The 12,606-nt window shown below is 52.8% G+C and overlaps 1 long non-coding RNA gene across 4 annotated transcripts; it reads left to right on the top strand.

The window, feature by feature from the left end:
• The first annotated feature begins 1,273 nt into the window (after window positions 1–1,273).
• On the top strand, window positions 1,274–9,263 carry LOC112646945 (uncharacterized). 4 transcript variants are annotated; one of them, XR_003128012.3, is made up of 5 exons: window positions 1,274–2,917; window positions 3,767–3,818; window positions 6,366–6,491; window positions 6,688–6,814; window positions 8,118–9,263. It is a non-coding gene; the product is annotated as an uncharacterized LOC112646945 (long non-coding RNA). The 4 variants fall into 4 exon arrangements; XR_007410874.1 differs by lacking the exon at window positions 6,688–6,814 and having other exon boundaries at window positions 1,289–2,917; XR_003128010.3 differs by having other exon boundaries at window positions 1,298–2,917; window positions 6,688–9,263.
• The last annotated feature ends 3,343 nt before the right edge of the window (window positions 9,264–12,606 follow it).

Raw genomic sequence — 12,606 nt, 5'->3', positions numbered from 1 at the left:
AAACTGAGGCCCAGAGAGGCTAATCAGCCGTCCAAGTCCACCAGCCAGATCATGGCTGGGGTCTGGCACTCCGACTCACTGTCCAGGGTGTCCTGAACAGGCACTGCTGTTAATGGTGCCCCTGCTCACGGCAGCTTACAAATAGCAAAGGCTCAATGTGTGCAAGCAGAGTAAAGTGCCAAGAGCAACGGATGGGGGTAAGGGCCGTTCGAGCACTGGGAGGGAGCCGGACACGACAAGAAAAGCTGAGAGAGACCCGGAGGACAAGACAGGCCTTTCCTGGCCTGGAGGCTGGGCATCTGGGAGGGGCAGCAGCAGGACCAGGGGCAGCAAGCACACCCGGGTAAAGCAGCAATCAACCCCCTTGGGTGTGCCACTATTCAAACCCTTGACCGCACATGGAGCATTCACAGCATCAGCGCCCAGGCTTATTTTTACTCCACCCGCACTGAGCCTGGTGGGTTTTCTCTAATTGCAGAGAAAATCAGAGTCTGGAGAGAACCCACTTCAGCCTGAACACATGGTTCTGCTGTGCCCACCTCTGCCCACAAGGGACTGCCCGTCCGGCCATGCACACACAGCCCTGCACGCGACTCAAGCCGCCCAACCACTGGCCCAGCAGATCTGACCATCCTGCCCTCTGCCTCCCTTGCCAGCTCCTTGGGGGTCTTGTAGGAAAAGTCTCTCAGCAGAAAGGGTGGACAGGACACGTGCATTTGAGGACATATTGCCAGGTCATCTTTCAGAGGGCATTTTTGGAGTGAATGATGGTCTGTTGGGCTGCCATGCTCCTCCTAAATTAGAAAGAAGAGCCCCCAGCCCAGGGCCCGCCACACAGGAAGGACCTGGTAGCTGCTGGCTCTGTGCCCGGTGTCCTCAGCATCATCCCTGAGTGACTCGTGCTCTCCCACAAAATCTGGGGAGGCGAGGCCGCAAAAGCCTTATTTTTGTGGGTGTGAGTATGTGTGTATCTGTTGCTGGGTTCACTGGCTCTGGGGCTTTTGAAACACTCATTCTGCAACTCCCCCAAGAGCAGAGAAGTCCGACACCCCCTGCATCTCTGACGTGGGGCAACAGTGGCCCCAGTAGGAGTGGGGCTCCTATTTCTCATTGCCCTCCCGCCTCATCGCCCATGAAATTGCAGTGAAGGAAAAGGTTAGCCCGGTAGCATTAGCACAGCAGACACGGGCCCCTCTGCCTCACTGAAGGGAAACAATGATTCATTCCCGACCCAGCTGACCCAGCGCTGGGCTCGTGAAGACAGTCATTCTAGCATGATTTTGTTTGCTTTCATCGGTTTGTTCCTGCCTCTGACCTTTGACACAGCCCAAACTTCAATCAGATCTTCAGAAACTGGCTTCTTCTCTGTACATCAAAGGCACAGACAGGCTGCTGGGAGCTGGGGGTGCTCGGCATCTAGGAAATGCCCTTGGTCACGCCTCCCGTCATTTGCAGAGCCGTGTGAGACTAGATCCCACAGCCGCCAGCAACATGCGGCTGTCAGATTACGGAGGCAGAAGTTGGCACCATGGAAAGACGTGCCAAGGACCATGCAAGGCTGCTGGGGCAAACAGGAGGGCAAACTCAGGCTCTCATAGAAGACGCGAGCTCCCACACTTCTGAGAAGCCATCGGCCTTTGGGGGAAAATCCATCAAAAGTTAGCTCAGTGGTAAAGAGTAGGAAAGAGCCCTGATGGGATTGAAGGGAACAAACCAGACCCCAAGGCCTGCCTCGAGAACCCCAGGATCCACGGGGCTCAGGGCAGCCCTTGCAGGGTGAGAGGGTCTATGGCTGGTGGGGGAGCAGGTGCTGACCTGGAAGCCTGACGATCACACTGCTTCCAGGGACCACAACCACACCCCGGAAAAAAAGCCCCATCTGCTACCCACCCAGGGGTGAGGGGGCCTCCGTGCCCCGGGGTCCCTGCTGCCCAAGGAAGGGCTGAAGCGGGGTCCTCCTGGCCCTCACTTGTCTCCGCTGTGAGGAACAAAGGAGAAGCTCATCCGCGAGAGAGAAAGGGGTTTTCTTTTTGACAGGGCGGTGGGGAGACAGAGACAGAGACGGACAGACAGACCAGGAGAGAAAGAAGGAAAGGGAGGGAGATAGGGAGGGTCAGGAGATGGAGGTTTGTTTCCTTCTGCTGCGCTGATTCCACGATTCTGGACGGCAGCAGGCCTCAGGACGGATCTGCCTCCGCGATCGTTGGCGGTTCCCCAGGACCTCTCTCCAGGAGCCGAGGGCAGGACGGCCCCGGAGGCGGCCGAGTGTCAATTAGAGGCAAATTATAGCTTCCGAGCCCCCGTTCGTGCTGCCGAGATTGGCGATGTCTGGCGTAACCCGTCAAAGGCCGACTTCGCTCAACCAGAAGAGTCTATTGTGTTCTGTTTCTCAATATAGATTTATGGAGATGTTTTCAATGCTAAGAATAGAATTCTTCAAGGTTTTTTGGGTGGTTTTTTTTTTTTTTTTTTTTGGAATGCTGAAAAGGCTCTGGAAGGAGGAAAGACATGAGTTTGCCAGGCTGTCCCCACGCATCAGGAGGACGGCTGCACGGCGTCTCAGGCTCCGCGAGCAGGACAGCACCCACCGCGGACACAGGCAACCAAGGAGCCACAGGAGCCTGCCTTGCCGTGGCTTTCGATCCGCTTCTCAAGGCCCTCCAGTGCCCGGTGGACTGGCCCTCGGCCTGGCGGGGATTCAGAGGCCGGGCCAGCCGGAGCCCACTCATCCACTCGTGAATAGCTGCTGTTTCCTGAGTGCGTCCTGCATGACAGCCTCCCACGGACCCTCCAGAGCCACAGCGGCACCCTCGCCCCATTCCACAGATGGCGAACTGAGGCTCATAGAGGCCGTGGGAAGAACATGACCACAGACTCAAGCCTGGGAGTGGACGAGCCTCAGAATCAGCGGAATCAGGTAACCCTGAGAAGGAACAGACCTGGCTCCTACCGCCGTGGGTCTGCCCCTGCTCCCAGACCCGTCATCTGTGATGGGCCCATCTGTGAAATGGGGACAGTCATGCTCGCCGTGCTGCACTGGTATGGGAACAACAGGTAGCCTATGCTGAGACCTAAGGTATAGCACGTGATCAAGAAACGAGCCACCCCGAAGAGCACAGATGGTGGCCTCCACGTGTCAGGGGGTCGGAGGGAACGGGTTTTGGGAGAAAAGAGGAGGAAGCCCTGGGGGTCCTGGGTGAGCAGGGGGGCGCTGCTCAGGCCTGGCAGATCTCAGAGCACCACACTCCTCGAGGCAGCACGTGGACTCCGCTGTCCCAGGACAACCCCACGCTGTCCACAGCATCACGTGCCACCAAGAGGGGTACCTGCAGGCATCACTCCCCTGTCTGTGAAGTGGGGCTCTCAGGAGAGGTTGGGGGACTGCTCTGTAAACCCCTTTAATAGAGTGTGGGATGCGGAGAGCCTCAGGGGAAGACCAGCACAGCCCTGCCAGCTGCGGTCTCCTCATGTCCCCGGACCTGAGCAGTGCCCTACGTGGACAGGTGAGACCCGCTCTCCCTCCTGCAGAATTTCCCTGGCAAACGTCTGCAAGAAGGCAAAAGCTGGCATTTACAGGATGTTCTCATCCGCCCTTTGTACTTCTTCCTACAAGGCTGCGAAGAGGGCCCCCTCCTTCCCAGCATGCTGGCAGCAAGATGTTTGAACACTTTTAATGAGATTGAACAAACCAGGAAAGAGATGGATCTGTAGCAGGCCCATAAAAGCCTCTCCATGTTCTGGTTATTAACAACCGCTTTCATTTTAGGGGCAAAACCCAGGACCCAGGCCATAGCCTTTCCTGAGAGAGGAGAGCACAGGTGAGCTGTCTGGTCCAGGCAGAGATCCTTCACCAGCTCAGGAGCATTCAGGGGAGTGGGAGAGATTTGTCGGGGATGGGATTCCCATTAGAACCTGGAGATTGAGCCCTTGGCATGGAGCGGGGCTGGGAGGGGACAGGAGCTATTCGCGGGGGGGTGGGGGAAGTTTCTATCTGTTCCCCTATTGTCCTTCCCACACCTGGTCCCAAGCTCATGAATATTCACCGACTCAGTCTTGTCTCTGCTGATCCCCAGGCCCACAGACAGCGCCGGGTGGGCCTGTGGGTCAGGGTCAGCGTCAGAAATGCCGGCTGGACCATGCTGGGCACTGGACCATGCTAGACAGGACGTTGGACCCCACCGCAGGGCAGGGACAACAATCACCAGAAGCGCACCTGCTGCCTGCAGCCCTGGGGCCACATGTAATACAAGTTCCACCTGCTGCCTAGAGGCCAGGCCCTGATGGAGCTGAGCCCCAGAGGTGCTTCATCATCAGGGGCACAGCTGTATTCCCAAGCCGCCAGCAGGCAGAGCCGCCAGCAAGCCAGCACCAGCCTTGGCCCCATTCAGTGACAGGAACCCGGGGGTGAGGGCAGTGCTGGAAGCCACCTAAGGTCCCAGAGCTGCGAAGCAGTGGAGTCAGGGTCTAGGCCGGGCTGCAGGGTGTGGAGCTTGAGTTCACAGCAGGCTCTGGCCGGATCACCACTGGGGGGCCTTTCAGTCCCCCACACAGGCTCCCGCACCAGTCACCTGGGACCAGGGCATGGGATCCACATCGTGGGACCCCACTGGGTGAGAGGCACAGGCACAGGCAGAAGGAAAGGCCGCTGGGAGCTGCCAGAGGCACAGATGGGACAACCACCTGCCTCCTGCTCCCCCTCGGCCTCCTCTGCTCCTTCCCTCGGACACAACTGGCACTTTTATTTTGTCTTTTTCACTTTTTTATTTATATTTTTCCGTTTCTCCTTCACGTCTGGCTCCCCAGTGCACAGGATGGAAGGGGGGCTCAGCTGTGACTAATCTAAAATGCCATTAATATAAATTCAGGCTAATTACTCAGTCCCTCTTGGCAATCCGGCGCTGGGCTTCTTGAGATAGAAGCCTTCTAGAAAACTCTGGGAGGATACTTCCACAGGGAGGGGCTGAGACCCCCCCCCCACAACGTTCACCAATCCCCATCTCCTGCAGCTCGGTTTTCACTGGAACAGCTTATTTTGAGGATTTCCCCCCCGCCCCCTCTGGCTACACACCCTACACCAGCATACATATCAGGACCCCGTTAAAGATAAATGTCCTGGCTTCTCGACAGCAAAATGGCCAAACCCAGGCACGGAGCGCCCGCGCCCACCGTGGCCAGCTCTCTGATGGCCGCAGCTCCTCTGCTCTGCTCTCCAGAGCCTTCCTGTTGGCAGACTTTCCTGATCATATATTTATCAGGTCAGGTTTGAAGTGAGCTGTGAGTCCAGGGAGAACAGTTAGCGCAGAGACTGGATGGAGCCCCTCGTTCTCCGGATCTTTCAAGCTAAAGGAGCAGGCGTCTAAGCAGAGGCCAGGAGCCCCTCCCTGAGTGCAGGAGTCCAGGGCTGGTTCCCGGGGCTAGGAGGTGGCATCCCCGGGGCCGGGAGGCTCCCCATGTACTCTGCTGTGTGGAGGGCCACTCCCCACATGAGACTGGGCTGGAGCAGGGACAGACAGGAGGTGGGAGGCGGAACAGTCCTCCAAGAGAGAAGCTGGTTCACCCAGAGGCCCAGGCTCTATCCACCTGATGGCCACACCTGTGGCTGCCCAGTGGCCTCTATCACCTCCACGGAGCCACAGCTCCATGGCCGCAGGGGCTTCAGCTTGCTACCCTTACTGTACCCCTGCCCCAGCACTAGCCCTGGGGGGAGGCTTCTGAGCAAAGGCACCAAGATGTGTGTCCAGCTCAGAGGCACAGGATCAGTGCTGATCTCGACCAACTCTACAGTGAGAAGGGGCCAAGGAGAGTGGCAACTGCTTGCAGAGGTTTCAGTTCCTTAGGAGGGGGTGGTCCTACGACCCTAAAGTTGTCCAGGGTGGGGCAGGAGGGCTTGGGAATCGGTGGCTTTAGATTGGACCACATATCAACCTAACCTGTCTGTCCAGGTCACCTCGTGGATCTGGCTTCTCCACCTGAAAATAAAGATGCTACCCCTCAGCTCAGGACCACATCATGTGGTTGGACCCAGCGTGGAAGGGCCTGGCACACAGCTGGCTCCAAATAAATGCCTTTCTGTCCACTGTGACATCAAATCCCATAGACACCAGCCTCGATCCACCTGAGAAGGGATTTCTGGAGCCCATAGGTGACATAGTGGGCATTGGGCTTGCATACCAACCAACACCTTTGAGTAAACTTTTTAAATTGAAACAAAACACAGCATTTAAAGATTATATAAGGTAGTGACAGCTGAGACAGACAGTGTCTGCACCTGCAGGCGTACACCTAGAGCTGCTTTGGGGAAGACAACCTGAACCCGGGGGCAGACTCACCTGACTCTCTCCTCACTTTCCTCCCACCATAACAAGGAGTCTTGGCTTGCCATTCGGGATTGCTGGTGGTGGAGGCGGCTTCCGGGGCACCCACGGGCAACAGAGACCAGCGATGAGGAGCTCCTCGGTGCAGACCAGTTTTGGAGCTGTGTGTGGTGGCAGGTTGGTCCAAAGTTGGGAACGGAGACGTCTCACCCAACTGGGGAAAGAGAGGGGTAGCTATGTCTCTGCCTTGAACTGAGAGTGTTCCTTCTCAGTCTCGTGCAATGTGGGATGGAGTTTTGAATATTTCAGAAACAAGTCCTCTATCCTCCTGTCCTGGCCAGCGAAGAAAATCATCATGATGTCTTATTCTCAGCCTTCAGATCATGTCGTTGGCCATGGGGTGACAGCCCTTTCCTGGTGTGATGAGCATTGTGAAAGGTTTTTTTCAACCCATCTCTCATTTCAAATGCCTGTATGAGCGCTGGCCCCTCAGCTTCCAGGTGAGAAAGCAGAACATTGCATCCTCTGCCCATCTCCTCACAGGGCACCCTGGCTGGAGATACAGCCTTATCTCTGTGTCACCGTTTCCTGCAAATGATGCTCTCCATCACCATGCACAGTAGCCCTCGCCCCCCCCCCCCCCCAGGCTAACCTGTGTGCCAGGACCCTGTCCAGGGCATACACACCAATGGCACAGCCTCCGCGCCAACCTCCACCCAGCTTTCTGGGTTTTTGCCACAACTCACCAGAGCATCATTGGCTACGAAAACTCTCTTCACCTGTAAGATGGACCCAGGAGTCCTCAAGCTCTTCTCCCTCCATGTGAAATGCCACACACCACCAGCCGTTCACACTGAGCCCACCTGTGGTTCCATCCAACCATGCTGTAACAGGCATGCTGGCGTGCCCACACACTGGGAACAGCATTTACACACATAGTGCGTCCCTGTGTGTCATAAGGTAGACAGATGGTGGCAAATCGCCATCCTGTCCTCTCTGAGCTTAACAGGTGCCTCTAAGTTGTTCAAACTTCGCAGCGGTGGCACGGCATGCACTTCTTGCTGCTCTTGTCACTGTTTTGAGTGACACCTTCACTGCTTTGATCTCTCTGTCCACAGTGACAGGATTCATCATGTGTCAGTTTTGTGCCAGGAAATGTCATTTAGGGACGATGAGCTCCCTTGGTTGACCAGAGCAATCACTCGGCTCTTCTGAAAATGAACTGAAAGCTTCCAAGATGTCACGTCACCGTTTGAAAGTCTCCCAAGAGATCACACCTGGGGGCCCTGGGCAATCAGATCCCCATCCCAGCAAGTTCCAGCGTGCGGACCCCACAGGCTCAGCCTGCCTGCCTCAGCGCTCGGAGATCTGCAGGCTGTATTTGTGCTGGAGTCCAGCACACACTATGTACATTGTTTCAGCTATTCTAAGCTGTACTATTTATGTTCCCATCTGTATCACTATGCTTATGCTTTAATAACTACTTTTAAGTGTTGATCTATCTTTAGGAACTGGAAGTAGATTACACCACCACCCAAAAAAGTAAGGAGAAGCACAGATGTTTACAAACATAAACAATAGCATGCCAATTACCAAAAAAAAAAAAAAAAATGTGATGACCTGAGAGTAACAGCATCCTGGTAATTTCTGCTCAAGGGACTCAGCCGAGGCTCATGGTTCATACCCATCCATAAATGCATAGCAATTACTAAAGTGTAATGCGATTTCTGTAAAATGCAATTTTGTTTGTTCTGCAAACAAACAAAATTGTTCCACTGCTTTTTTTCCCCTTAAAACAACCAGTTCCCTGCGGACCCAGCATGGTTGCCAGGATCAGCCCAGGATCAGCAGCCCAAGATGGAGAAACATCCATCTTCCCCCAAAGCTGGTGGCTTCAGAGCCTGGGCCAGGCGGCAATTCATCGGGAGCACCAGCATGACCCCTAGTAAGAGAGCTGCTGAGCTGGGGAGCCAGAGACCCGGGTTCAAGTCCTCACACCCCGGGGGTGAGCCAACTGGGCTACCTCGCCGCCCCATTTCCTCAGGTGACAACAGCGGTGGTACCTGCTTTATTCTTGCAAGGATGTGATGAGATAGCATGTACAAATGTCCCCACACGAAGTAAGCATGTGTGGCTGGCTGCTATCATTTATTATGTAGCAATCAACTGACAATAATATTAATCACTCAGAAACTCATTTTGGGAGGAAAATAGCTGCTTGGGAAAATCTCTGATTCTGAAGAACACCCATTATTTTGCTCTCATGAGCCAGCGAGTTTCCTGCCCACTGAAAACGACCAGCTGGGAGGTCAGGCAGCGGAGCAGAGATGGCACCTGCCCCTGCGAGTGACAAGAGCCTCCATCCAACCAAGTGTTTCCGTTTGGAAATCTGGGCGAAAAGGCAATTTGCTGGATGCAGCAGATGAAACCACTCATTGACGGTTTACTTTTGGCTTGGAGCATGTTTCTTGCTTGTTAAATATTTATAATGTGTTTTTATTTATTATTTATGAGGCACTGGGGAAACACGCAGTCTGAGTTCAGCTTCGTGGATGGGATCCCTTTCATTCCAGGGGCGGGCTTCGGGCCAGTGACACATGAGCTTCAAGCCTCAGACCACAGACTGTCTCTCCCTCCAGCTCCTCCTCAGGGCATCTCTGTACTTCCTGCTGTGGCTGCCACCTTCCAAGGAGATGAGGGAGCTGGGCCTCCACGTCCTCAATGCTATTCTCTGCTCAAGATGCCTCCACTCTGGCTCCACTTGACCCCATCCTTCCCAAGCCAGAAAAGAAAAGCAAACCTCTCCCCCAAAAGTGCCAATGAGATAACTTTTGTCTCAGGAGTATTTGGATCCCCATCCTTCACCCATCCATTTAAATTGATTAATTGACCTTTAAAAATGTACCCAGAAAATAAATTGCCTAATAAAATAAATTATCTCATATTCAATGATGCCTGAAACCCACTGAAACTTAAGAGACTAATGAAGCAGCAAAGAAATGACTAATGAAGGAAATATACTTAATAAGGAATAATTGATTGGTGATCACAGGCGCCTCATGCTCCAGTGGGGCTTCCTGGGAGGGAGAGGTCTGGTGGGAGCCTGAACCAGAGACCTCAGTTAGGGGGGATGAGACACGTCTCATATGTCACCGTCCAAAACCATCACTCCCCAGAGACAGAGGACAGTATTTGTGACTGCTCAGTGAAGACAATCATCAAGCATGTCCTTCACCAGCGTTTGCACCCCTGCCCCTCAACACATCTGACACTGACCCTGGAAGGTAGCTGGGGTTTCATGCAAGTGGGGCACCCTGACCCCAGCAAGTGTTTCATCCCCATAAAGGGATCATTGGACAAAGGTTTCAGTGCAGATTCTAAAGGGGTCAAGGTGAATGTGGTGGGTATTTTTCCCTCCAGAACAAACAGATCCCTCAAGGGACAGCTACACGAGTGCCCACCCAGGATCCTGCATCAGGGCCAGGACCAGAGCCATCATTTCCCCGACACCAAGCAATGAAGGTCCAAGAAGAAAGAGCATCTGTGTCAATCTGAATAACTAGGACACCTTCTTGAGGATGGCCATGTCTGGTCCACGGCCACAAAGAATTGTTCTGATGTTTGTAGGTAGGGATAGAATTGAGTGAATGAGTGTCGTGAGTTCAACACAGATGCAGCATCTGTATGCAAAGGGTCAAAACACTGCAGACACAGTATTTGGGGAGGGGACTCACTCCCCCACCCTCTGCCCAAAATGAGACACATCTATTGGTCACAGGCCAAACCATGCAACATAGCAGAGCCCAGTGGAACTTGTAGGCACTGAGTGCCAACAAGGAAAAGAGGACACAGGAAGTTGATTTTTACTAAGAGCCTAGTCTGCACCAGATGCTGTGCTGGACATTACACCTGCATTTCTTTTTTCATTTGATCCTCATACAAATCTGGCCAGCTAGAGTTGGCTTCACAGCTTGGACTTCTTACTCAGTGTTTGCATCCCCCACATCATGTTACTCCCACACCACATCACTCATCCATCCACCCATCCATCCTTCTCTCCAACCTTCCTTCTCTTCATTCATCTTCCTATCCATATATCCAACCATCCATCCATCCCTTCTTCTTTCTATCCATCCATCCTTCCATCCAATGAACTATCCATCCAATCCTATTCATCCATTCATTGTCTACTCATTGAAGAATACTCACACAGTGAATATCTGCCAATAGGACCCTGTCTCTATCCTTGTCTCCCTAGCAAGTTGGCTTCACATCACAATAGCTCACAGAGTTGTGCTAAACCAGAGCCTCCATCAAGCTCCTGTTGGTAATCCATCGCTCCAAGAGTTGTGGTGCCAATGCTTTGGGCATCTTCAGTCTTTTGGTTATTTGAGTCTAGAGGTGAACTTGCCCATACCCACCACCCCAGCACTTTATTTATTCAAATTAGGCTTTTGTTGTCAGGAAGTCAACCCTTCACCAGTGGTCTATGACCAGGGTGAGAAAAGCCAACATGCCTTACAGAAGGGCAGGGAATTCCTCAAGGCTCAAAGGAGGATAGCTCTTCTGTACAGTGCTATCAGGTGTGAATTTTATCCTGACTCAGTGCTCACCCACCTCCTGTAAACATATGTCTCTATGAATATGTAAGGAGCACCTTTCAGTTTGTTTATAACTCAGCCTTCTTGGCCAAGAGAAAGATACAGTATGTAGTAAAGGATTTAACTCTTCCAAAGAGAGCTCTGGTGTTTGCCTTCAGTCCCTGGAAAGTGATCTCTAAGCTCTTGGAATTTCCTGTCTGATAAGAGTCTCCTTGTTTACCTGGGCACCATGGGCCATGGTGGATAGTATAACAATTTGACATAGGGTGGAGGCTTTGGTCAAGTGGTATCAGCTCACCCTTAGAGGGACTGGAGACTGAGGTCAACCATGTCTATGTGATGAAACCAAGGCTGGGGGACTTTCCTGGGGGATAGTGTGTGTGTGTGGTCACCACTACTATTGGAAAGAGCACGCTCTATGCATCTACAGCACGGAGGATGGTGGGAGCTCCACACATTTCCTGGACTCTATCCCACAAGTCTCTTCCTTTGGCCGATTTTAATCTGTGTCCTTTTGCTATAATAAACTGTAACTATAACAGATTTCAACTAGTTCTGAGAGTAAGTGAATTTTTAAACCTGAGCATAGCCAAGGGGAACCCCAAAAGCTGAAGTTAGTGTCAGAAGTAAGGGTGTTCTCTGAGAGCCATGATCTCTGCAGTTGGGTCAGAAGTAGGGGTAGTCTCAGAGGGAAGTTCTCATGACCTTAAAGACAGATTCTCATCTGTATCTTCCTGGGACGTGGTGCTGGGGGATCTGGGCTGAGCATCTATAGACAATTGTTGGGAGGCATGCCTGCATTGGTGTGTGTGGTTGTGATAAATCCCTGATGCATGTAGGAGGATGCCTTTCGCATGGCCCCGATCCCTGCATGGCCTGCTCCTCCCTTGGACATTATTACTGTCATGTTTTATAGGCAGAGCTCAGATGGAGTGAGCAGAAAGCACTTCAGCTTGAGTCCCATCAAAGGAAGTAATGAGAAATCCATAAGTCTTGTAAATAGGTGATAAGACAAGTCTTTAAAATAAATAGGGGAGTAACTTAATCACATGTAAGGCAGAAGCATGAGAACAGCTGGCTGAGATCAAGACTGCTTGCCAGGATCTGGAAACCCAGCCCCTCCACAGTGGAGCCCTTGGTGTAATTCCTCCCAAGAAAGGAGGCAGGGGGGCCCAGTTATCACACCCAGCCTGGGGGCTTAATACATCACTTCACTCAACCATAGCAATAACCCCAAAAGTACGGTGACCTTCCTCAGGAGAGGAGTAAATGCCCTGCCAAGGGGCACAACTGGTGAGCAGCAGCACTGGGTCTATTGCCTCCATGGCCAAAGGTCTCCTACACCTGCTGACTGCTCCAAAAACCAAGTCTAACATCCAGGGACATAGTGACACCATGAGATTCATGGACAGGCCAGTGGGATGTCCACAATGGCCACATCCCTTCAGCTCCCATGACTCTCTGACCCCACTCCCCTTACAATCCAGATTCCCCTTTCTTCTCTCCAATCCCTCAGGAGTGGGGTCCAGTTTCCTCAGATAGTCATTGTGCTGTGGGGGTTAAAACATATCCTCCCCCCCTTCTGTGGAATGAATGTTTCTGTGCCTCCCAAATCCATATGTTGAAGCCCTAATCCCCAGCGTGATGGTATTTAGAGATGGGGCCTTTGGGAGGTGATGGGTCATGAAGGA

Source organism: Canis lupus, chromosome 5 (genome assembly GCF_003254725.2).
Source record: "Canis lupus dingo isolate Sandy chromosome 5, ASM325472v2, whole genome shotgun sequence".
NCBI classification, from domain to species: Eukaryota; Metazoa; Chordata; class Mammalia; order Carnivora; family Canidae; genus Canis; species Canis lupus.
Note: the sequence above shows the minus strand (reverse complement) of the source record. Positions and strands in the feature narration are given on the sequence as shown.